Source organism: Triturus cristatus, chromosome 7, assembly GCF_964204655.1.
Source record: "Triturus cristatus chromosome 7, aTriCri1.1, whole genome shotgun sequence".
Taxonomy (NCBI): domain Eukaryota; kingdom Metazoa; phylum Chordata; class Amphibia; order Caudata; family Salamandridae; genus Triturus; species Triturus cristatus.
In genome coordinates this window covers 1,602,892,017-1,602,914,294 of record NC_140590.1, presented here as the reverse complement: position 1 = coordinate 1,602,914,294, position 22,278 = coordinate 1,602,892,017, and the positions used below count along the sequence as shown (strand labels likewise).

General features: G+C 53.6%; 1 protein-coding gene across 1 annotated transcript in view; it reads left to right on the top strand.

Annotated features, from left to right (window-relative positions):
• Positions 1–22,278, top strand: part of SYCP2 (synaptonemal complex protein 2) — a 4,998,961-nt gene that overhangs the window by 2,351,181 nt on the left and 2,625,502 nt on the right. The gene's annotated exons all lie outside the window — the stretch shown is intronic.

Below are 22,278 nucleotides of genomic sequence, written 5' to 3'. Positions count from 1 at the left end.
ATGGCGAACAAAGCGGTACAAAAGGGGGTGGTGATGGACGGAGCATCAGAACCAATCAAACACTCACACCCAGTCAACAGATCTGGGTTTCTTCCATCACCGTTCTTTAGCCCACTCTGCCACCCCAGTTCAGACATGGCCATATGCAAATCAGTCTGACCCTGTGCCTCATGGGAACAGTCCAGCCCGAACTGCCAAGTCATGCCTTCCCTGGACCGGAAACAAGCTTCCTAGGACCGGTTTCTGGCATTTCAGCCGTCTTCACCCAGGCTTGCTTGAATCCAGTGGCAAAGTGAGCAAGGGACTCACGTCTGAGCATACCCTGCCAACTTATGGCGAACAAAGCGGTACAAAAGGGGGTGGTGATGGACGGAGCATCAGAACCAATCAAACACTCACACCCAGTCAACAGATCTGGGTTTCTTCCATCACCGTTCTTTAGCCCACTCTGCCACCCCAGTTCAGACATGGCCATTTGCAAATCAGTCTGACCCTGTGCCTCATGGGAACAGTCCAGCCCGAACTGCCAAGTCATGCCTTCCCTGGACCGGAAACAAGCTTCCTAGGACCGGTTTCTGGCATTTCAGCCGTCTTCAGCCAGGCTTGCTTGAATCCAGTGGCAAAGTGAGCAAGGTACTCACGTCTGAGCATACCCTGCCAACTTATGGCGAACAAAGCGGTACAAAAGGGGGTGGTGATGGACGGAGCATCAGAACCAATCAAACACTCACACCCAGTCAACAGATCTGGGTTTCTTCCATCACCGTTCTTTAGCCCACTCTGCCACCCCAGTTCAGACATGGCCATATGCAAATCAGTCTGACCCTGTGCCTCATGGGAACAGCCCAGCCCGAACTGCCAAGTCATGCCTTCCCTGGACCGGAAACAAGCTTCCTAGGACCGGTTTCTGGCATTTCAGCCGTCTTCAGCCAGGCTTGCTTGAATCCAGTGGCAAAGTGAGCAAGGGACTCACGCCTGAGCATACCCTGCCAACTTATGGCGAACAAAGCGGTACAAAAGGGGGTGGTGATGGACGGAGCATCAGAACCAATCAAACACTCACACCCAGTCAACAGATCTGGGTTTCTTCCATCACCGTTCTTTAGCCCACTCTGCCACCCCAGTTCAGACATGGCCATATGCAAATCAGTCTGACCCTGTGCCTCATGGGAACAGTCCAGCCTGAACTGCCAAGTCATGCCTTCCCTGGACCGGAAACAAGCTTCCTAGGAACGGTTTCTGGCATTTCAGCCGTCTTCAGCCAGGCTTGCTTGAATCCAGTGGCAAAGTGAGCAAGGGACTCACGTCTGAGCATACCCTGCCAACTTATGGCGAACAAAGCGGTACAAAAGGGGGTGGTGATGGACGGAGCATCAGAACCAATCAAACACTCACACCCAGTCAACAGATCTGGGTTTCTTCCATCACCGTTCTTTAGCCCACTCTGCCACCCCAGTTCAGACATGGCCATATGCAAATCAGTCTGACCCTGTGCCTCATGGGAACAGTCCAGCCTGAACTGCCAAGTCATGCCTTCCCTGGACCGGAAACAAGCTTCCTAGGACCGGTTTCTGGCATTTCAGCCGTCTTCAGCCAGGCTTACTTGAATCCAGTGGCAAAGTGAGCAAGGGACTCACGTCTGAGCATACCCTGCCAACTTATGGCGAACAAAGCGGTACAAAAGGGGGTGGTGATGGACGGAGCATCAGAACCAATCAAACACTCACACCCAGTCAACAGATCTGGGTTTTTTCCATCACCGTTCTTTAGCCCACTCTGCCACCCCAGTTCAGACATGGCCATATGCAAATCAGTCTGACCCTGTGCCTCATGGGAACAGTCCAGCCCAAACTGCCAAGTCATGCCTTCCCTGGACCGGAAACAAGCTTCCTAGGACCGGTTTCTGGCATTTCAGCCGTCTTCAGCCAGGCTTGCTTGAATCCAGTGGCAAAGTGAGCAAGGGACTCACGTCTGAGCATACCCTGCCAACTTATGGCGAACAAAGCGGTACAAAAGGGGGTGGTGATGGACGGAGCATCAGAACCAATCAAACACTCACACCCAGTCAACAGATCTGGGTTTCTTCCATCACCGTTCTTTAGCCCACTCTGCCACCCCAGTTCAGACATGGCCATATGCAAATCAGTCTGACCCTGTGCCTCATGGGAACAGTCCAGCCCGAACTGCCAAGTCATGCCTTCCCTGGACCGGAAACAAGCTTCCTAGGACCGGTTTCTGGCATTTCAGCCGTCTTCAGCCAGGCTTGCTTGAATCCAGTGGCAAAGTGAGCAAGGGACTCACGTCTGAGCATACCCTGCCAACTTATGGCGAACAATGCGGTACAAAAGGGGGTGGTGATGGACGGAGCATCAGAACCAATCAAACACTCACACCCAGTCAACAGATCTGGGTTTTTTCCATCACCGTTCTTTAGCCCACTCTGCCACCCCAGTTCAGACATGGCCATATGAAAATCAGTCTGACCCTGTGCCTCATGGGAACAGTCCAGCCCGAACTGCCAAGTCATGCCTTCCCTGGACCGGAAACAAGCTTCCTAGGACCGGTTTCTGGCATTTCAGCCGTCTTCAGCCAGGCTTGCTTGAATTCAGTGGCAAAGTGAGCAAGGGACTCACTTCTGAGCATACCCTGCCAACTTATGGCGAACAAAGCGGTACAAAAGGGGGTGGTGATGGACAGAGCATCAGAACCAATCAAACACTCACACCCAGTCAACAGATCTGGGTTTCTTCCATCACCGTTCTTTAGCCCACTCTGCCACCCCAGTTCAGACATGGCCATATGCAAATCAGTCTGACCCTGTGCCTCATGGGAACAGCCCAGCCCGAACTGCCAAGTCATGCCTTCCCTGGACCGGAAACAAGCTTCCTAGGACCAGTTTCTGGCATTTCAGCCGTCTTCAGCCAGGCTTGCTTGAATCCAGTGGCAAAGTGAGCAAGGGACTCACGTCTGAGCATACCCTGCCAACTTATGGCGAACAAAGCGGTACAAAAGGGGGTGGTGATGGACGGAGCATCAGAACCAATCAAACACTCACACCCAGTCAACAGATCTGGGTTTCTTCCATCACCGTTCTTTAGCCCACTCTGCCACCCCAGTTCAGACATGGCCATATACAAATCAGTCTGACCCTGTGCCTCATGGGAACAGTCCAGCCCGAACTGCCAAGTCATGGCTTCCCTGGACCGGAAACAAGCTTCCTAGGACCGGTTTCTGGCATTTCAGCCGTCTTCAGCCAGGCTTGCTTGAATCCAGTGGCAAAGTGAGCAAGGGACTCACGTCTGAGCATACCCTGCCAACTTATGGCGAACAAAGCGGTACAAAAGGGGGTGGTGATGGACGGAGCATCAGAACCAATCAAACACTCACACCCAGTCAACAGATCTGGGTTTCTTCCATCACCGTTCTTTAGCCCACTCTGCCACCCCAGTTCAGACATGGCCATATGCAAATCAGTCTGACCCTGTGCCTCATGGGAACAGTCCAGCCTGAACTGCCAAGTCATGCCTTCCCTGGACCGGAAACAAGCTTCCTAGGACCGGTTTCTGGCATTTCAGCCGTCTTCAGCCAGGCTTACTTGAATCCAGTGGCAAAGTGAGCAAGGGACTCACGTCTGAGCATACCCTGCCAACTTATGGCGAACAAAGCGGTACAAAAGGGGGTGGTGATGGACGGAGCATCAGAACCAATCAAACACTCACACCCAGTCAACAGATCTGGGTTTCTTCCATCACCGTTCTTTAGCCCACTCTGCCACCCCAGTTCAGACATGGCCATATGCAAATCAGTCTGACCCTGTGCCTCATGGGAACAGTCCAGCCCAAACTGCCAAGTCATGCCTTCCCTGGACCGGAAACAAGCTTCCTAGGACCGGTTTCTGGCATTTCAGCCGTCTTCAGCCAGGCTTGCTTGAATCCAGTGGCAAAGTGAGCAAGGGACTCACGTCTGAGCATACCCTGCCAACTTATGGCGAACAAAGCGGTACAAAAGGGGGTGGTGATGGACGGAGCATCAGAACCAATCAAACACTCACACCCAGTCAACAGATCTGGGTTTCTTCCATCACCGTTCTTTAGCCCACTCTGCCACCCCAGTTCAGACATGGCCATATGCAAATCAGTCTGACCCTGTGCCTCATGGGAACAGTCCAGCCCGAACTGCCAAGTCATGCCTTCCCTGGACCGGAAACAAGCTTCCTAGGACCGGTTTCTGGCATTTCAGCCGTCTTCAGCCAGGCTTGCTTGAATCCAGTGGCAAAGTGAGCAAGGGACTCACGTCTGAGCATACCCTGCCAACTTATGGCGAACAATGCGGTACAAAAGGGGGTGGTGATGGACGGAGCATCAGAACCAATCAAACACTCACACCCAGTCAACAGATCTGGGTTTTTTCCATCACCGTTCTTTAGCCCACTCTGCCACCCCAGTTCAGACATGGCCATATGAAAATCAGTCTGACCCTGTGCCTCATGGGAACAGTCCAGCCCGAACTGCCAAGTCATGCCTTCCCTGGACCGGAAACAAGCTTCCTAGGACCGGTTTCTGGCATTTCAGCCGTCTTCAGCCAGGCTTGCTTGAATTCAGTGGCAAAGTGAGCAAGGGACTCACTTCTGAGCATACCCTGCCAACTTATGGCGAACAAAGCGGTACAAAAGGGGGTGGTGATGGACAGAGCATCAGAACCAATCAAACACTCACACCCAGTCAACAGATCTGGGTTTCTTCCATCACCGTTCTTTAGCCCACTCTGCCACCCCAGTTCAGACATGGCCATATGCAAATCAGTCTGACCCTGTGCCTCATGGGAACAGCCCAGCCCGAACTGCCAAGTCATGCCTTCCCTGGACCGGAAACAAGCTTCCTAGGACCAGTTTCTGGCATTTCAGCCGTCTTCAGCCAGGCTTGCTTGAATCCAGTGGCAAAGTGAGCAAGGGACTCACGTCTGAGCATACCCTGCCAACTTATGGCGAACAAAGCGGTACAAAAGGGGGTGGTGATGGACGGAGCATCAGAACCAATCAAACACTCACACCCAGTCAACAGATCTGGGTTTCTTCCATCACCGTTCTTTAGCCCACTCTGCCACCCCAGTTCAGACATGGCCATATACAAATCAGTCTGACCCTGTGCCTCATGGGAACAGTCCAGCCCGAACTGCCAAGTCATGGCTTCCCTGGACCGGAAACAAGCTTCCTAGGACCGGTTTCTGGCATTTCAGCCGTCTTCAGCCAGGCTTGCTTGAATCCAGTGGCAAAGTGAGCAAGGGACTCACGTCTGAGCATACCCTGCCAACTTATGGCGAACAAAGCGGTACAAAAGGGGGTGGTGATGGACGGAGCATCAGAACCAATCAAACACTCACACCCAGTCAACAGATCTGGGTTTCTTCCATCACCGTTCTTTAGCCCACTCTGCCACCCCAGTTCAGACATGGCCATATGCAAATCAGTCTGACCCTGTGCCTCATGGGAACAGTCCAGCCCGAACTGCCAAGTCATGCCTTCCCTGGACCGGAAACAAGCTTCCTAGGACCGGTTTCTGGCATTTCAGCCGTCTTCAGCCAGGCTTGCTTGAATCCAGTGGCAAAGTGAGCAAGGGACTCACGTCTGAGCATACCCTGCCAACTTATGGCAAACAATGCGGTACAAAAGGGGGTGGTGATGGCCGGAGCATCAGAACCAATCAAACACTCACACCCAGTCAACAGATATGGGTTTCTTCCATCACCGTTCTTTAGCCCACTCTGCCACCCCAGTTCAGGACGGGGGCAGTGCACATGGCCGCTTTCAGGGCATCGAACGCCTCTTGGCAGGCAGGGGACCACTGCACTTTCCTGGGCTGTTTCTTGGACGTGAGTCCCGTGAGGGGACCGACCAGGCTGCCGTAATTCCGGATGAACCTCCGGTAGTAGCCCGTGAGGCCCAGAAAGGCTCGGACCTCCGTTTGGGTTGTGGGGGGTTCCCAGGCTAGGATGGCGTCGATTTTGGGCTGTAGAGGGGCGACCTGCCCGCTTCCGACCTGGTGCCCCAGGTAGGTTACCAAACCTTGCCCAATCTGGCACTTGCTGGCTTTCACGGTGAGGCCTGCCTGGTGCAGGGCGGTCAGCACCCTCCGGAGGTGCTGGAGGTGCTCACTCCACTCAGAGCTAAAAACCGCGATATCGTCGAGATATGCAGCACTGAATTTTTCCAGCCCGGCCAGGTCTCTATTTACCAGTCGCTGGAAGGTGGCCGGGGCATTTTTCATCCCGATGGGCATCACGCGAAAGCAATAGTGCCCATCCGGGGTGGAGAAGGCGGACCGTTCCTTGGCTCCTTCTGTGAGCGCAATTTGCCAGTAGCCGCAGGTGAGATCGAAGGTGCTGAGGAACCGAGCAGCCCGAGCCGGTCAATAAGCTCGTCGGCTCGGGGAATGGGGTGGGCATCGGCTCGGGTGACTTCATTGAGTCCCCGGTAGTCCACGCAGAAGCGGAGTTCGGGGGCGACACCGGGGGCAGCTACTTTTGGGACCAGGACCACGGGGCTGGCCCAGGGGCTGTCTGAGGGTTCGATCACCCCTAGGGTCAACATTTTCGAGACCTCGGCTTGAATACAGGACCGGACCCGATCAGGGACTCGGTAGGCTCGGTGTCTCACCGGTGGGCTGTCCCCGGTATCCACGTCATGGACACACCAGTCGGTGACTTTGGGGACCAGGGAGAAGAGGTCAGAAAACTGCCCTAGGAGCTGGCGGCAATCCTCACGTTGCTGGGGAGTGAGGGATGGGAGAAGTTCACTCCCTCTACGGAGCCGTCCTTCTCTTTGGTGCACAGGAGATCAGGGAGAGGATCCGACTCCTCCTCGGACCCGTCATCAGTGGCCAGCAGGAGGCTCAGCTCCGTCCGCACAAAGTGGGGCTTGAGGCGGTTCACGTGGAGGACCCGGAGGGGGTCCCGGGGTGACTGGACGTCCACCAAGTACGTGACCTGGCTCTTCCGCTCAACCACTTTGAAGGGCCCGGTCCATTTATCCTGGAGGGCGCAGGGTTTCACGAGGGCCATGACCCATACCTGCTGGCCCGGCTGAAACTCGACCAGAGTGGCGTTCTGGTCGTACCAGCGCTTCATCTCCTCCTGGCTTGCCTCCAGGTTGGCCTCGGCCATCTCTCGGAACCTCCTAGTCTGGTTTCGGAGGGTCAGGACGTAACGGAACACATCTCGGGGGGGCCTCGGGGCGCCGCCTCCCACCCTTCCTTGACCAGGCTGAGGGGCCCCCTGACGGGGTGTCCGTAGAGTAACTCAAAGGGGCTGAACCCCAAGGATTTCTGGGGAACTTCTCGGTTGGCGAATAGGAGGCAGGGGAGCAGGACGTCCCACTTACGCCGGAGGGGCTCTTCCAAGCCCGCGATCATCCCCTTCAGATTCCGGTTAAACCGCTCTACCAGGCCGTTTCCTTGGGGGTGGTACAGGGTGGTGAATTTATAGGACACCCCGCATTGTTGCCATAAGGACTTCATGTATCGGGAGATAAAGTTGGTACCGCGATCGCTCAAGACCTCGTGGGGAAAACCCATGCGGGAGAAGATTCCCATCAACGCCCGGCCCACCACGGGGGCTGTGACGGTGCGCAGGGGGATGGCTTCAGGGTATCGGGTGGCATGATCCACCAGGACGAGGATAAAACGGTGCCCTTGGGAAGTTGAAGGGTCCAGAGGCCCCACGATGTCGATCCCGACCCGCTCAAAAGAGGTACTGACGACAGGGAAGGGTTGGAGGGGAGCCTTGCGCTTCCATCCGCTCTTCCCACTGGCCTGGCACGTGGGACAGGACTTGCAGTGGGCTTCTACATCTGCTTTCATTCTGGGCCAGTAGAAGTGAGTCACGAGGCGACTGTAGGTTTTGTCCTGGCCCAAGTGGCCTGCGAGGGGAACGTCGTGGGCCAAGCCCAGGAGGAGGTTTCGGAAGCGTAGGGGTACCACCAGCACCCGGCCGGACCCTAGCTCCACCGACTTCTGCTCGCTGTACAAAAGGTCATTCTCCCAATACACCCGGTGCGTCCCAGTCTGGTCGCCTGCGGCCTGGGCCTCTGCCTGTTGTCGGGGCCCGACCAGGGAAGGACAGGTAGCCTGCTCTCGGCAGAACTCCTCTCGGGAGGGGCCCCCCTCGTGGCGCCACTGGGCCAATTCGGGCAGATCGCCTAACTCGGTGACCAGGGCGGAGTCGGAAGGCGGGGGTTCGTCACTGGCGACCGACCCTTCTGGTGGGGGGATGTGGGGACCCTCGGCGGGGACCATCCTATCTTCAGTGGTCGGGGAGTCGTCGACTTCCCTCAGGGGGGTCAGTCGGGCCGCCATGGATCGAGTGGTGGCGCACACCCACTTAGGGAGACCCATCATCCCTAGGTGGGTCTTGCGCTCGACTTGTTTCCAGGGGGAACTTTCCAGGTCGTTCCCCAGGAGACAGTCGACTGGCTGGGAGGTTCTCACTGCGACTTTCAGTTTACCGACCACCCCTCCCCACTCAAAAGGCACCAGGGCTACCTTACATAGGCTTTCCGTGTTGTCGGCGGAAATGACCGGGCAAAAGACGTTGGGGAGGACCTGGTCTTCGTGGACTAAATGACTGAGGACACCGGTGATGCTGGCCCCGGTGTCACGGAGGGCTTCTACTTGGTGGCCATTGATCGTGACGAGATGCCCATATTTCTTCGTGTTGGAGGGCAGGAGGCTTCCAGGGACCATCTCTCTATCTCCTAAGGATACTAGGGCCATGGCTGCGGGTTCCCACTCTTCGGTCTCCTCAACCTCCTCCCCCAGTGCTACATTGGCTATCTGTCTAGTGGGGGGTGCTGCCTGGGTGGTGCGTGGGGCCATGGGGCATTCAGGGTCGTTGGCGTAATGCCCGTGTTTCTGACAACGGAAACAAGTGATGGTCACCCGGTGCCCCTGTCTCAGGGGGGGGCCGGATACAGCTGGTGGGGGTGCCGGGAAAGGCGGAGGTTGGGACTTCGGGGGACTAGACGGGCACTCCCTCTGCCCTCCCTGGTTTCCCCCCCCTCTCTGGCGGGGTGGTCCCTGACTGGCTCGGGGGTACTCTCCTACAGGGCCCCGGGAGACCCGGGTGTTGGTCCAACGATCCGCCTCGACGGCCAGCTTTCTCGGATTCGTGAGCTTGCTGTCGAGCAGATGCTGGCGCAGTTCCACAAAGCAGTTCGCAGCCAGGTGTTCCCACAACATAAGGTCTGTTAGTTCTTCCAGGGTGGTTACCTTGCTGCCCTTGATCCACCCATCGAAGGCGCGGCTGAAGAAATTCACATACTCCACCCAGGTGGTACCCGGGATCTTCCTGCAGTCCCGGAACTGCTGGCGGTACATCTCCGGGGTGAGGCCGTACCTTGTGAGGAGGGCCGCTTTCATGTGGTCATAGGAGGTCTGCATGGAGGTTGGTAGGTCGAGCAGGGTGTCTCTCCCTTCGCTCAGGAATCGTCCCCACAACCCGGCCCCCCAATCCTTCTGCAGGACCCGATGGGAGGTCATGGCGACCTCGTAGGCCCGGAACCACTGCTGAATGTCATCGTTTTTGTAATATTCTTTGACCACATCCTTGGGGATGTGGACCTTCTGCTCCGCCGGGGAGGCCGCCTCTCGGTTCCCCGGGGGCCGCGCTTCTTCGCTTTTTGCTTTCAGCTCCATTTCCTTCAAGCTGCGTTCATGTTCCAGTTGAAGTCTCCTTCCTTCGTGTTCCCGTTGGAGTTTCTTCTCTTCTAGTTCTCCCTGCACTCGCAGCTGTTCCACCGCTAGCTTTTTCTCGGCTAATTTCAACTCGCCCTCAATTTTGAGTTTGGCTAATTCGAGTTCGTGATGGCGACTTCTTTCTCTGTCTGCGAGTTCCTCCGGGGATAGGCCCCCGTCTGGTACGAAGCCTCGCACCTGGTTGCGGCTGCGTTCTCCTTGGGAGGGTCCAGCTTCGTCGTGGAGCTCCCCCGCTCCTTCTGGGCGGGAGGCTCCAGAATCCACCCAAGCTTTCAGTGCCTTTTGCATATCTTCTTTGGTGTTGAGACCAGTGGTAGCGATTTTGAGTTCCTTACAGAATTGCTTCAGTTCTTTGTGTGTGTACTCTTCCAGCTGTTCCACCTGGAACACGGTACTGGTGTCGTTTTCGGTGAGAACCACGGCGTTTCCTTCTGCCATCTTTGTTGGTAGTGCGTCAGCCGTTCACGGTACGATCTCTAGATTATGGGCCCGAATCCCGTCGCTTGCCACCAATGTTAGAAGGCGACCTCAGAGGGGCCCGGAAGGGGCCCTGACTGTCCTGAGACCCACCCTCGAAGTATTGTAGCCGGGCACTGGCGGGAGACTCTTCAGGGGAGAAATCTCATATCTAGGATCGCACACTCGGCACCACACGACAAAGAGACACCACACCGAGAGTTCTTAGGACTAAATCTTTATCAGATCGGAGTTGTAGGGTCTTTATGACCAGCAAGGCAAATATATACAAGTGGAGCGCGGGCTCACAAAGTCTTGGAGGGTGGTAGGAGGTAGCGGGACAGTCTTTTGGGGATATGGATCAGATGCAGGAGCGTACCCGGTGCACAGCTCACAATCCTCGAGCTGGGGGATACGCTTGTCGTCGTGGAGTCCGGCGGGACCAAGAGAATCTGTGGGAGCCGCGAGTCACTCAGCAGGGCTCAGGTACAAGTTCGGAGGTCTTACGATCTTCAGGGAGCCGCGAGTCACTCAGCAGGGCTCAAGCACAAGTTCGGAGGTCTTACGATCTTCAGGGAGCCGCGAGTCACTCAGCAGGGCTCAAGCACAAGTTCGGGGGTCTTACGATCTTCAGGGAGCCGCGAGTCACTCAGCAGGGCTCAGGGGTTTTCCAAGGTGAATCTGCCGGACAGTCCCAGAGCACCCCTTTTTATAGGGCGACTCCTCTTTGATGTCCCGAGTCTGTGCAGGCAGGGGTCTTGTCACCTGGGGGTCGCTTGTTGGGGTTTCCTGCCATTGTCCTTTGATCCTTTCAGGGCCGGGTCGGGAGGAGTCCCAGACACCCAGCAGGCGTGGAGCCAGCCCTCGGGGAGGCCGGCGGGTCGATCGAAATCCACCTTCCCAGGGAAGCACAGAGGTGTGATGGCAACTGCTCCTCCCTTTCTCACCCCAAGGGGAGCGCGATGTCCTCCAGCTGGAGTGGCGCCTCTAGGCCAGGGTCGCGCTGGGGCCGGGCGGCCATCTTGGTGCATGAAGTGGGCACGCGGGCCCGGTGTGGCCGAAAGGAGGGAGGCCACGGACGGGGAAGTCCGGGTCGGGTGTGTGTGTTCTGGTGGGAAGGATCGGCTAGGCCGTGGGCTCGGAGGCTGGTGTGAGGTGCAGGGGTCAGGTCTGGCTATGTTACGAGGGCCGGGTATAACACCGCTGTGGAAGACGAAGGAGTCTGACTGTGCAGGCAAGCTAGGGGACACGCGTCCCACTGTGTCCCCCGTCCAGCTGTGACTCATGGACTGCCCTGTGGGCTTTGTAAATATTGAACTTTCTACGAACACACTATTTAAGATCATGCTGATTAAAACCATTTTTGTTTCCTTTGAACACTACTGCTTTTCTGATGTTGCTGTTGGTGGGGCTGCTACATGATTTTGGGAGATAATCATGTGTTGGGTGTGTGGGAAATGTAGTAGTGTGCTGGTCATAGGGGGGACCCTGGTATCTGTGTGCCATCACACGGTGTTAGCTAGGTTTCTCTGTTCATGTAAGCAGTTACTGCATGGTGAAATTGTCCCAAGGTGTATTCATTCCTCTGTGTACCCTGACATCTTCCCTGCAGGGTGTTCCCAATATTTAGCGCTGAGCTGTGCGTACATTAGCTGGGTGTGTGACGGACTCCTTCAACTTTGCACATGCATGCTGAGCGATTCTCCACCTGCATCATTCGTGGCATCCTTGGTAGTCATTGTACTTGTGTATGTGGACTATTGACATGACTTCATGTGGACATGTTTTCTTTTCGGCGCTATGCATGCGTATACTCCCAGCCTCGCACACATGTGGTACATGTACTGCAGGGTCTTTGTGCACCTGACTGACATTTGTGGGCATGGTATCTGTGGCTACTCCACCCTTTGCGTTCCATGGGCACTGCTGGGAGGACTCTGCACCCACCCCTCCTGTCTCTGGGCACTGCTGGGAGGACTCTGCACCCACCCCTCCTGTCTCTGGGCACTGCTGGGAGGACTCTGCACCCACCCCTCCTGCGTCTGGGCACTGCTGGGAGGACTCTGCACCCACCCCTCCTGTCTCTGGGCACTGCTGGGAGTGATAGGCACACACCCCTCCTGTCTCTGGGCACTGCTGGGAGTGATAGGCACTCACCCCTCCTGTCTCTGGGCACTGCTGGGAGTGCTCTGCACCCACCCCTCCTGTCTCTGGGCACTGCTGGGAGGACTCTGCACCCACCCCTCCTGTCTCTGGGCACTACTGGGAGGACTCTGCACCCACCCCTCCTGTCTCTGGGCACTGCTGGGAGGACTCTGCACCCACCCCTCCTGCGTCTGGGCACTGCTGGGAGGACTCTGCACCCACCCCTCCTGTCTCTGGGCACTGCTGGAAGTGATAGGCACACACCCCTCCTGTCTCTGGACACTGCTGGGAGTGATAGGCACACACCCCTCCTGTCTCTGGGCACTGCTGGGAGGACTCTGCACCCACCCCTCCTTTATCTGGGCACTGCTGGGAGTGATAGGCACACACCCCTCCTGTCTCTGGGCACTGCTGGGAGTGCTCTGCACCCACCCCTCCTGTCTCTGGGCACTGCTGGGAGGACTCTGCACCCACCCCTCCTGTCTCTGGGCACTGCTGGGAGGACTCTGCACCCACCCCTCCTTTCTCTGGGCACTGCTGGGAGTGCTCTGCACACACCCCTCCTGTCTCTGGGCACTGCTGGGAGTGCTCTGCACCCACCCCTCCTGTCTCTGGGCACTGCTGGGAGTGATAGGCACACACCCCTCCTTTATCTGGGCACTGCTGGGAGTGATGGGCACACACCCCTCTTGTCTCTGGGCACTGCTGGGAGGACTCTGCACCCACCCCTCCTTTATCTGGGCACTGCTGGGAGTGATAGGCACACACCCCTCCTGTCTCTGGGTACTGCTGGGTGTGCTCTGCACCCACCCCTCCTGTCTCTGGGCACTGCTGGGAGGACTCTGCACCCACCCCTCCTGTCTCTGGGCACTGCTGGGAGGACTCTGCACCCACCCCTTCTTTATCTGGGCACTGCTGGGAGTGCTCTGCACACACCCCTCCTGTGTCTGGGCACTGCTGGGAGGACTCTGCACCCACCCCTCCTGTCTCTGTGCACTGCTGGGAGTGATAGGCACACACCCCTCCTGTCTCTGGGCACTGCTGGGAGTGATAGGCACACACCCCTCCTGTGTCTGGGCACTGCTGGGAGGACTCTGCACCCACCCCTCCTGTCTCTGGGCACTGCTGGGAGGACTCTGCACCCCCCTCCTGTCTCTGGGCACTGCTGGGAGGACTCTGCACCCACCCCTCCTTTCTCTGGGCACTGCTGGGAGGACTCTGCACCCACCCCTCCTGCGTCTGGGCACTGCTGGGAGGACTCTGCACCCACCCCTCCTGTCTCTGGGCACTGCTGGGAGTGATAGGCACACACCCCTCCTGTCTCTGGGCACTGCTGGGAGTGATAGGCACACACCCCTCCTGTCTCTGGGCACTGCTGGGAGGACTCTGCACCCACCCCTCCTTTCTCTGGGCACTGCTGGGAGTGCTCTGCACACACCCCTCCTGTCTCTGGGCACTGCTGGGAGTGCTCTGCACACACCCCTCCTGTCTCTGGGCACTGCTGGGAGGACTCTGCACCCACCCCTCCTGACTCTGGGCACTGCTGGGAGTGATAGGCACCCACCCCTCCTGTCTCTGAGCACTGCTGGGAGTGATAGGCACACACCCCTCCATTATCTGGGCACTGCTGGGAGTGATAGGCACACACCCCTCCTGTCTCTCGGCACTGCTGGGAGGACTCTGCACCCACCCCTCCTTTATCTGGGCACTGCTGGGAGTGATAGGCACACACCCCTCCTGTCTCTGGGCACTGCTGGGAGTGATAGGCACACACCCCTCCTGTGTCTGGGCACTGCTGGGAGGACTCTGCACCCACCCCTCCTGTCTCTGGGCACTGCTGGGAGGACTCTGCACCCCCCTCCTGTCTCTGGGCACTGCTGGGAGGACTCTGCACCCACCCCTCCTTTCTCTGGGCACTGCTGGGAGGACTCTGCACCCACCCCTCCTGCGTCTGGGCACTGCTGGGAGGACTCTGCACCCACCCCTCCTGTCTCTGGGCACTGCTGGGAGTGATAGGCACACACCCCTCCTGTCTCTGGGCACTGCTGGGAGTGATAGGCACACACCCCTCCTGTCTCTGGGCACTGCTGGGAGGACTCTGCACCCACCCCTCCTTTCTCTGGGCACTGCTGGGAGTGCTCTGCACACACCCCTCCTGTCTCTGGGCACTGCTGGGAGTGCTCTGCACACACCCCTCCTGTCTCTGGGCACTGCTGGGAGGACTCTGCACCCACCCCTCCTGACTCTGGGCACTGCTGGGAGTGATAGGCACCCACCCCTCCTGTCTCTGAGCACTGCTGGGAGTGATAGGCACACACCCCTCCATTATCTGGGCACTGCTGGGAGTGATAGGCACACACCCCTCCTGTCTCTCGGCACTGCTGGGAGGACTCTGCACCCACCCCTCCTTTATCTGGGCACTGCTGGGAGTGATAGGCACACACCCCTCCTGTCTCTGGGCACTGCTGGGAGTGATAGGCACACACCCCTCCTGTGTCTGGGCACTGCTGGGAGGACTCTGCACCCACCCCTCCTGTCTCTGGGCACTGCTGGGAGGACTCTGCACCCCCCTCCTGTCTCTGGGCACTGCTGGGAGGACTCTGCACCCACCCCTCCTTTCTCTGGGCACTGCTGGGAGGACTCTGCACCCACCCCTCCTGCGTCTGGGCACTGCTGGGAGGACTCTGCACCCACCCCTCCTGTCTCTGGGCACTGCTGGGAGTGATAGGCACACACCCCTCCTGTCTCTGGGCACTGCTGGGAGTGATAGGCACACACCCCTCCTGTCTCTGGGCACTGCTGGGAGGACTCTGCACCCACCCCTCCTTTCTCTGGGCACTGCTGGGAGTGCTCTGCACACACCCCTCCTGTCTCTGGGCACTGCTGGGAGTGCTCTGCACACACCCCTCCTGTCTCTGGGCACTGCTGGGAGGACTCTGCACCCACCCCTCCTGACTCTGGGCACTGCTGGGAGTGATAGGCACCCACCCCTCCTGTCTCTGAGCACTGCTGGGAGTGATAGGCACACACCCCTCCATTATCTGGGCACTGCTGGGAGTGATAGGCACACACCCCTCCTGTCTCTCGGCACTGCTGGGAGGACTCTGCACCCACCCCTCCTTTATCTGGGCACTGCTGGGAGTGATAGGCACACACCCCTCCTGTCTCTGGGCACTGCTGGGAGTGCTCTGCACACACCCCTCCTGTCTCTGGGCACTGCTGGGAGGACTCTGCACCCCCCTCCTGTCTCTGGGCACTGCTGGGAGGACTCTGCACCCACCCCTCCTTTCTCTGGGCACTGCTGGGAGGACTCTGCACCCACCCCTCCTGTCTCTGGGCACTGCTAGGAGGACTCTGCACCCACCCCTCCTGCGTCTGGACACTGCTGGGAGGACTCTGCACCCACCCCTTCTGTCTCTGGGCACTGCTGGGAGTGATAGGCACACACCCCTCCTGTCTCTGGGCACTGCTGGGAGTGATAGGCACACACCCCTCCTGTCTCTGGGCACTGCTGGGAGGACTCTGCACCCACCCCTCCTTTCTCTGGGCACTGCTGGGAGTGCTCTGCACACACCCCTCCTGTCTCTGGGCACTGCTGGGAGTGCTCTGCACACACCCCTCCTGTCTCTGGGCACTGCTGGGAGGACTCTGCACCCACCCCTCCTGACTCTGGGCACTGCTGGGAGTGATAGGCACCCACCCCTCCTGTCTCTGAGCACTGCTGGGAGTGATAGGCACACACCCCTCCATTATCTGGGCACTGCTGGGAGTGATAGGCACACACCCTTCCTGTCTCTCGGCACTGCTGGGAGGACTCTGCACCCACCCCTCCTTTATCTGGGCACTGCTGGGAGTGATAGGCACACACCCCTCCTGTCTCTGGGCACTGCTGGGAGTGCTATGCACACACCCCTCCTGTCTCTGGGCACTGCTGGGAGTGCTCTGCACACACCCCTCCTGTCTCTGGGCACTGCTGGGAGGACTCTGCACCCACCCCTTCTGTCTCTGGGCACTGCTGGGAGTGATAGGCACACACCCCTCCTTTATCTGGGCACTGCTGGGAGTGATAGGCACACACCCCTCCTGTCTCTGGGCACTGCTGGGAGGACTCTGCACCCACCCCTCCTTTATCTGGGCACTGCTGGGAGTGATAGGCACCCACCCCTCCTTTCTCTGGGCACTGCTGGGAGTGATAGGCACACACCCCTCCTGTCTCTGGGCACTGCTGGGAGGACTCTGCACCCACCCCTCCTGTCTCTGGGCACTGCTGGGAGTGATAGGCACACACCCCTCCTTTATCTGGGCACTGCTGGGAGTGATAGGCACACACCCCTCCTGTCTCTGGGCACTGCTGGGAGGACTCTGCACCCACCCCTCCTTTATCTGGGCACTGCTGGGACTGATAGGCACACACCCCTCCTGTCTCTGGGCACTGCTGGGAGTGCTCTGCACCCACCCCTCCTGTCTCTGGGCACTGCTGGGAGGACTCTGCACCCACCCCTCCTGTCTCTGGGCACTGCTGGGAGGACTCTGCACACACCCCTCCGTTATCTGGGCACTGCTGGGAGTGCTCTGCACACACCCCTCCTGTGTCTGGGCACTGCTGGGAGGACTCTGCACCCACCCCTCCTGTCTCTGGGCACTGCTGGGAGTGATAGGCACACACCCCTCCTGTCTCTGGGCACTGCTGGGAGTGATAGGCACACACCCCTCCTGTGTCTGGGCACTGCTGGGAGGACTCTGCACCCACCCCTCCTGTGTCTGGGCACTGCTGGGAGGACTCTGCACACACCCCTCCTGTGTCTGGGCACTGCTGGGAGGACTCTGCACACACCCCGCCTGTCTCTGGGCACTGCTGGGAGTGATAGGCACACACCCCTCCTGTGTCTGGGCAGTGCTGGGAGGACTCTGCACCCACCCCTCCTGTCTCTGGGCACTGCTGGGAGTGATAGGCACACACCCCTCCTGTGTCTGGGCACTGCTGGGAGTGATAGGCACACACCCCTCCTGTCTCTGGGCACTGCTGGGAGGACTCTGCACCCACCCCTGCTTTATCTGGGCACTGCTGGAAGTGATAGGCACCCACCCCTCCTGCGTCTGGGCACTGCTGGGAGGACTCTGCACCCACCCCTCCGTCTTCTTGGTACAGTCTTGACTTGAATAAAGATTTGCATCCCACTATGTTACTATATGGTTTGGTCTACGCCTGGCAACCACTGTGTATTTGTGCTACTTACCTGTTTTTATTGGGTTCATTGTGTCATATCTCTGGGTAGGAGATATTGTTGTGTGTTAGTGAGTGTCTTATAATACATACCTATTTTATACTGATTTAGGCTGGGATGCATTAGTTCTTTTACACAAAAAGAAATGTATAGTTCTTATAAATAAAACATTTTTTATTCCTTTTTACATCTATTTTTACATAATTTAAAGTTCAAAAATGTCATTTTGCTCACTTGTTTCCGCAACTATCATCTACTTCACCAATTTGTAGTACAATATTCAGTTAATTTTGGTCTGTGATACACCTAAGGAAAAATCTGGCAAACTTGAACGAACCAGCTGTGTTGAGATGATTTCCTTCACTCTTTGCAAAACTGTCTTGGCGAGATAATCTCTTGTATTTTTTGCCATTTTAACCTAATTACACAATATAGTTACACTCATAATATATCGATATTGCAGTTGTGCATGCTTGGGATATGATATTGTAATATGAATTATGCAGTTGTTTAATTGTTAAAAGGTTGATCTTAATTATGTATGAGATTTGATGCATTTTATGGCTTAGTAAGCTGAATAAAGTTATAAAATTAGTTAGATTTCCACAAAAAAGACAATAATGTGGTCTTTCTTAAAACCATTATATAACAAACGTGCACAGCTGGAAAGTGTAGTGTCATTTAACCCGTTCGCTGCTTCTGTCGGCCAACAGCCGTCGCGAGCACTACATGGCTAGTGCTGTGCTCGTCCATTGACGCAGCCCGCCCACTCTTTCAAACCGCCGCACCGCGGCAGAATTTCCGTCACGGTAAAGGGGTTAAAGATCACAACAATTATAGTTTTCCTTGCCACACACCACTTCTTAAAATCATATGTGATTTACCAGCTTGTTGCCTTGTTTCAAACAGCAACCAGTTTAGTGGCAAGTTTGGGTGCTGGCATTGTCTACAGGAGGGTGAAGTCACTGTTTCAGGAAAAGGGCACTGTAGAGTATTTCCTTATAATGCTGAAAAACCCAAAAGGGTCACAAAGGATACTATAAAATCGGATGTAAACAGTGCAATAGCTAATATTGAGAGTGGACTTTGTGATTCCAGTGTAAGAGGGTTCAAAGGTCCATGTGGTTCATGTTTTTGATTGATTACAGGCATGATGTCTGTAGTGGCATTATGAAATTGTTGCTGACCATCTGGTTCACTAAAAAATATAGGCATCATTCATACTCTTTTTATGGAAAAGTCAAAGTAGTTAATATCTATTTGAAACAGATAAAACCCACACTGGATGTTAGTCAAGTTCCAAGGTCTGTTGATAAACCACCATACTGGAAGGCCGCTGAGTTTCAAAACTTTATTTTATTTTATGGAATGCCTGTATTAAAACATGTTTTTGATAGATCACGCTATTTGCACTTTTGTGTACTTGTAAAAACAATTTAGAAGCTATTAAATGACAACATTACCCAGGTAGATTTAAATATAGCAGAACTGTGTTTACTTTTGTTTGTGCAATTGTTTAATGATTTATATGAAAAAAGATTTTTGACAATGAATGTTCATCAATTGGTCCAAGGCCTCTGTTGACTGCAAATTGTTTTGTTTTTGAAGATCTTAATGGGTTCCTTTTACAACATGTGCATGGTACCGTAGGCATAGAAACACAAATTCTAGATTCAGTAAACATAATACAAGTGATGTCTGCGTTAATGGAAAATCATTTGCCTCCTGATAGTATTGAGGCAGAATTTTGCCAGAGTATGATGTGTTCATTTAATAGAAATAGAAAATATTTAAAAATCAAAATTTACAGCATTGGCTCTACATACCCTTACAGAGAATGAATATATAGCGGTAACTCAGAGCACTCATATTTTAGGCTTTGATGTAGTAGCCTATAACAAAATATTTTTAGAACAAGGCAGTCTTCTTGTTTACAGCTCAAATTACACTTGTGTGCAGAGGAGAGATCAAAGTGTAATAAAGTATGAAAGAGAACCTGGACTGTTTGCCTATGGCACGGTCACTAGATTCATTCAGTGTATACATTCAAACTTGTCTATTAACCTGGCACTCATGGTTTCATCTAAGTGGGAATCCTATGACATCAGGGAACCAGTTCATCTGGTAGTAGTAGATAACAACATCACAGCTATCAGAATATCAATGATAAACGGTGCCTGCTTTTACATTCAGGTAGAAAATGAATAATTTGTAAGTGAAATGCCAAATCGACTTGAAATAGATTAGGTCAAAGCATGATACAAAGTTCTCTACGTGCATGTCTCTTGATATATTGCATTTAATTTGAAATCACCGAAGTCAGTGTTCTTAACCTGTGTTCCAGGGACCCCTGGCGGTCTGCGACACCTACACAGGGGTACACGACTGATTTTAAAACATAATAATGTTGACCGAATAATAAAGTATATCTCAATATAAAAGCAAAATGTACCACTGAAAATTCTAAAATGTTCTGTAAATGTGCAGCAATACAAAATTGGAGGCTAATAATTCATTTGGTATCCTCAGACTGACTTTTGAGAGCAGAGCAAGTACATCAAATAGAATCCATTATGGCCAATCGGTGGTCTCAATTGAAGTTAGAAATGCTTCAACTTTCCCATTAAAAGTAAAATGTTGATTATTTTATATTTTTTTGTGAATTAAATAAAATATTTAATCATCTGTGTATTTGTATGATGAATGCTTGTTTCAGTAATTTTGTGTATTGTTTTACCGTTCAAATCATCAAATATCAAGATGGCTAGATAAAGAATATACCTCCAGTAATTGCATGATATGCAGCATTTCCTTTTGTTACATTATTATGCCACATAATGTCATACTTCATTGTCACTTAATTTCAGTGACTCTGCATATAATGGTCAATGTTCATCTTTATTAATGTTATGCATTGATCGTTTTAACAGTGGATGCTTGTTTTACCTGTTTTGTACAAAAAGAAAAAGAAAATGGCAAAAATAAAAAAAAAGTGTTAAAAAATAACCTGTGACTTATACACAGCTCTCTGAAGCACATTTTATACTCAGTTGTGTATAATTGAAAACTTATATGTCATTTTGCTGTTATCTGCAAATAATCGTGCAATCATCCAACAGTTCTAGCAAAACTGAAACCAAAGCAGTGGATATGCTCTTGAAGTAAACCGCAATTCATGTTAAAATCACCTGAAGAAAAACATCTTATTGAAAACAAAATGGTACCATTGGAGTAATCAGATACTCATTTTCAAATCACCCTAAAGTCATCAGGAACAATCTCATCTTGTAAAGTAATCGGATACTCATTTTCAAGTCATTCGTTATTCATCAGGCTGAGCTTTTATGCTTTGCAGATGAGCTTGATAATGTCTGATGATGTGAAAATTACTTCTAATGTAGGTAGATGATCACGGATGACTCTAGGATAGCTTCTTAATTAATCTTGTTTGACCTAGAGTGCTACATGGCTAAATACTCACTAGGTCCCAAAGGTGAGTCCTTTTGCCTATACCAGTGCTTGTTCTGTTGGCCTCCATAGAAAAACACTGGCAAAGCTGGAAATAAAACAGCCGATTTGCAACACTAACGGGCTGAGGTCATGAGAAGCTCTCTCCCACCTCCTCCTGTACGGCCTTTCTCCTCCCTCATCAGTGAAGCCTCTGTGAAGCCGGTGATCTGGGTTGCTTACTTCTGATACCGCCATTTTGTATTGCCCATTGGGTGTGCACCCTTTTGCCTCCGACCTCACGTCAGGCCATGGAAGAGCTCCACCATTCGCCACAGCACTGTGTTTTTCTTGGCAGCAGAACAATATGCTCAAATTCGGTTTGTACTTGGGCAACTTCACACATGTCAACATTTCAAAAGGAAAGAGAGAGATTGCGAATTAAAATTGGGGGAATTTATTTTCCAAATAGACCGACATTTAAACAGGCAAACTTAGGTGGTAAATAGCTAAAATAAAGGCATCTATGGATTTATCAGTCGTAAGTCTGTTTTCGTGTATGATATCCATCCCCCTTTCAAGTGGATTTAAATTTCTGTTCATGAAAGGGATTGGTCTATAAGAGCTTCACAAGTATAAAACTTTAAATCTCTTGCTACAGAATTTCTTGCAAAGTGGACAACAGCCTTTCCTGCCCTGCCTTTTTTATTTGATCCCCGAAGTGTGGGTCTATTTAAATTGGTAATTATCGTACCATTCTGTATCTTGTATCCTCTTGAATAATCTTGAATACAGCATGACACGAGAGACAGGTGGATCGTGGTCCATCTGGACTTCAAAGAGAGGGCGGCTCTGATATGAGATTCAAATGTATCAATTTTGGCATATATCCAATACCTACCTGAAAAAACTTTAAGGCTCTGCTTCTGAGCTTTACTTCCACTATCATAAACTAGATACAGATTTTAAGTTCTAAAAAGTGTCTGAGGGTCAGAGAAAACATAAATAAATGATGTGAAAGATGGTGAAAGAAAGGAGAGAGAGAGAACCGTATACATGATAAAATTGTGCAGAGGTTTCGGGGCCAGCAGATGAAAAATCAAGCTCATGATGACCCTAACCTACTGTCCAAACATGAATCCATTGTAAAGTTTGTGTATCATGTAATAGGGAATACTTTAAGACTGTTGAGCTATTCTGGGTGCCTCAATGCCACAAAACGATGTTGTCAATATGTTCTAAATATTTACTGCAATACG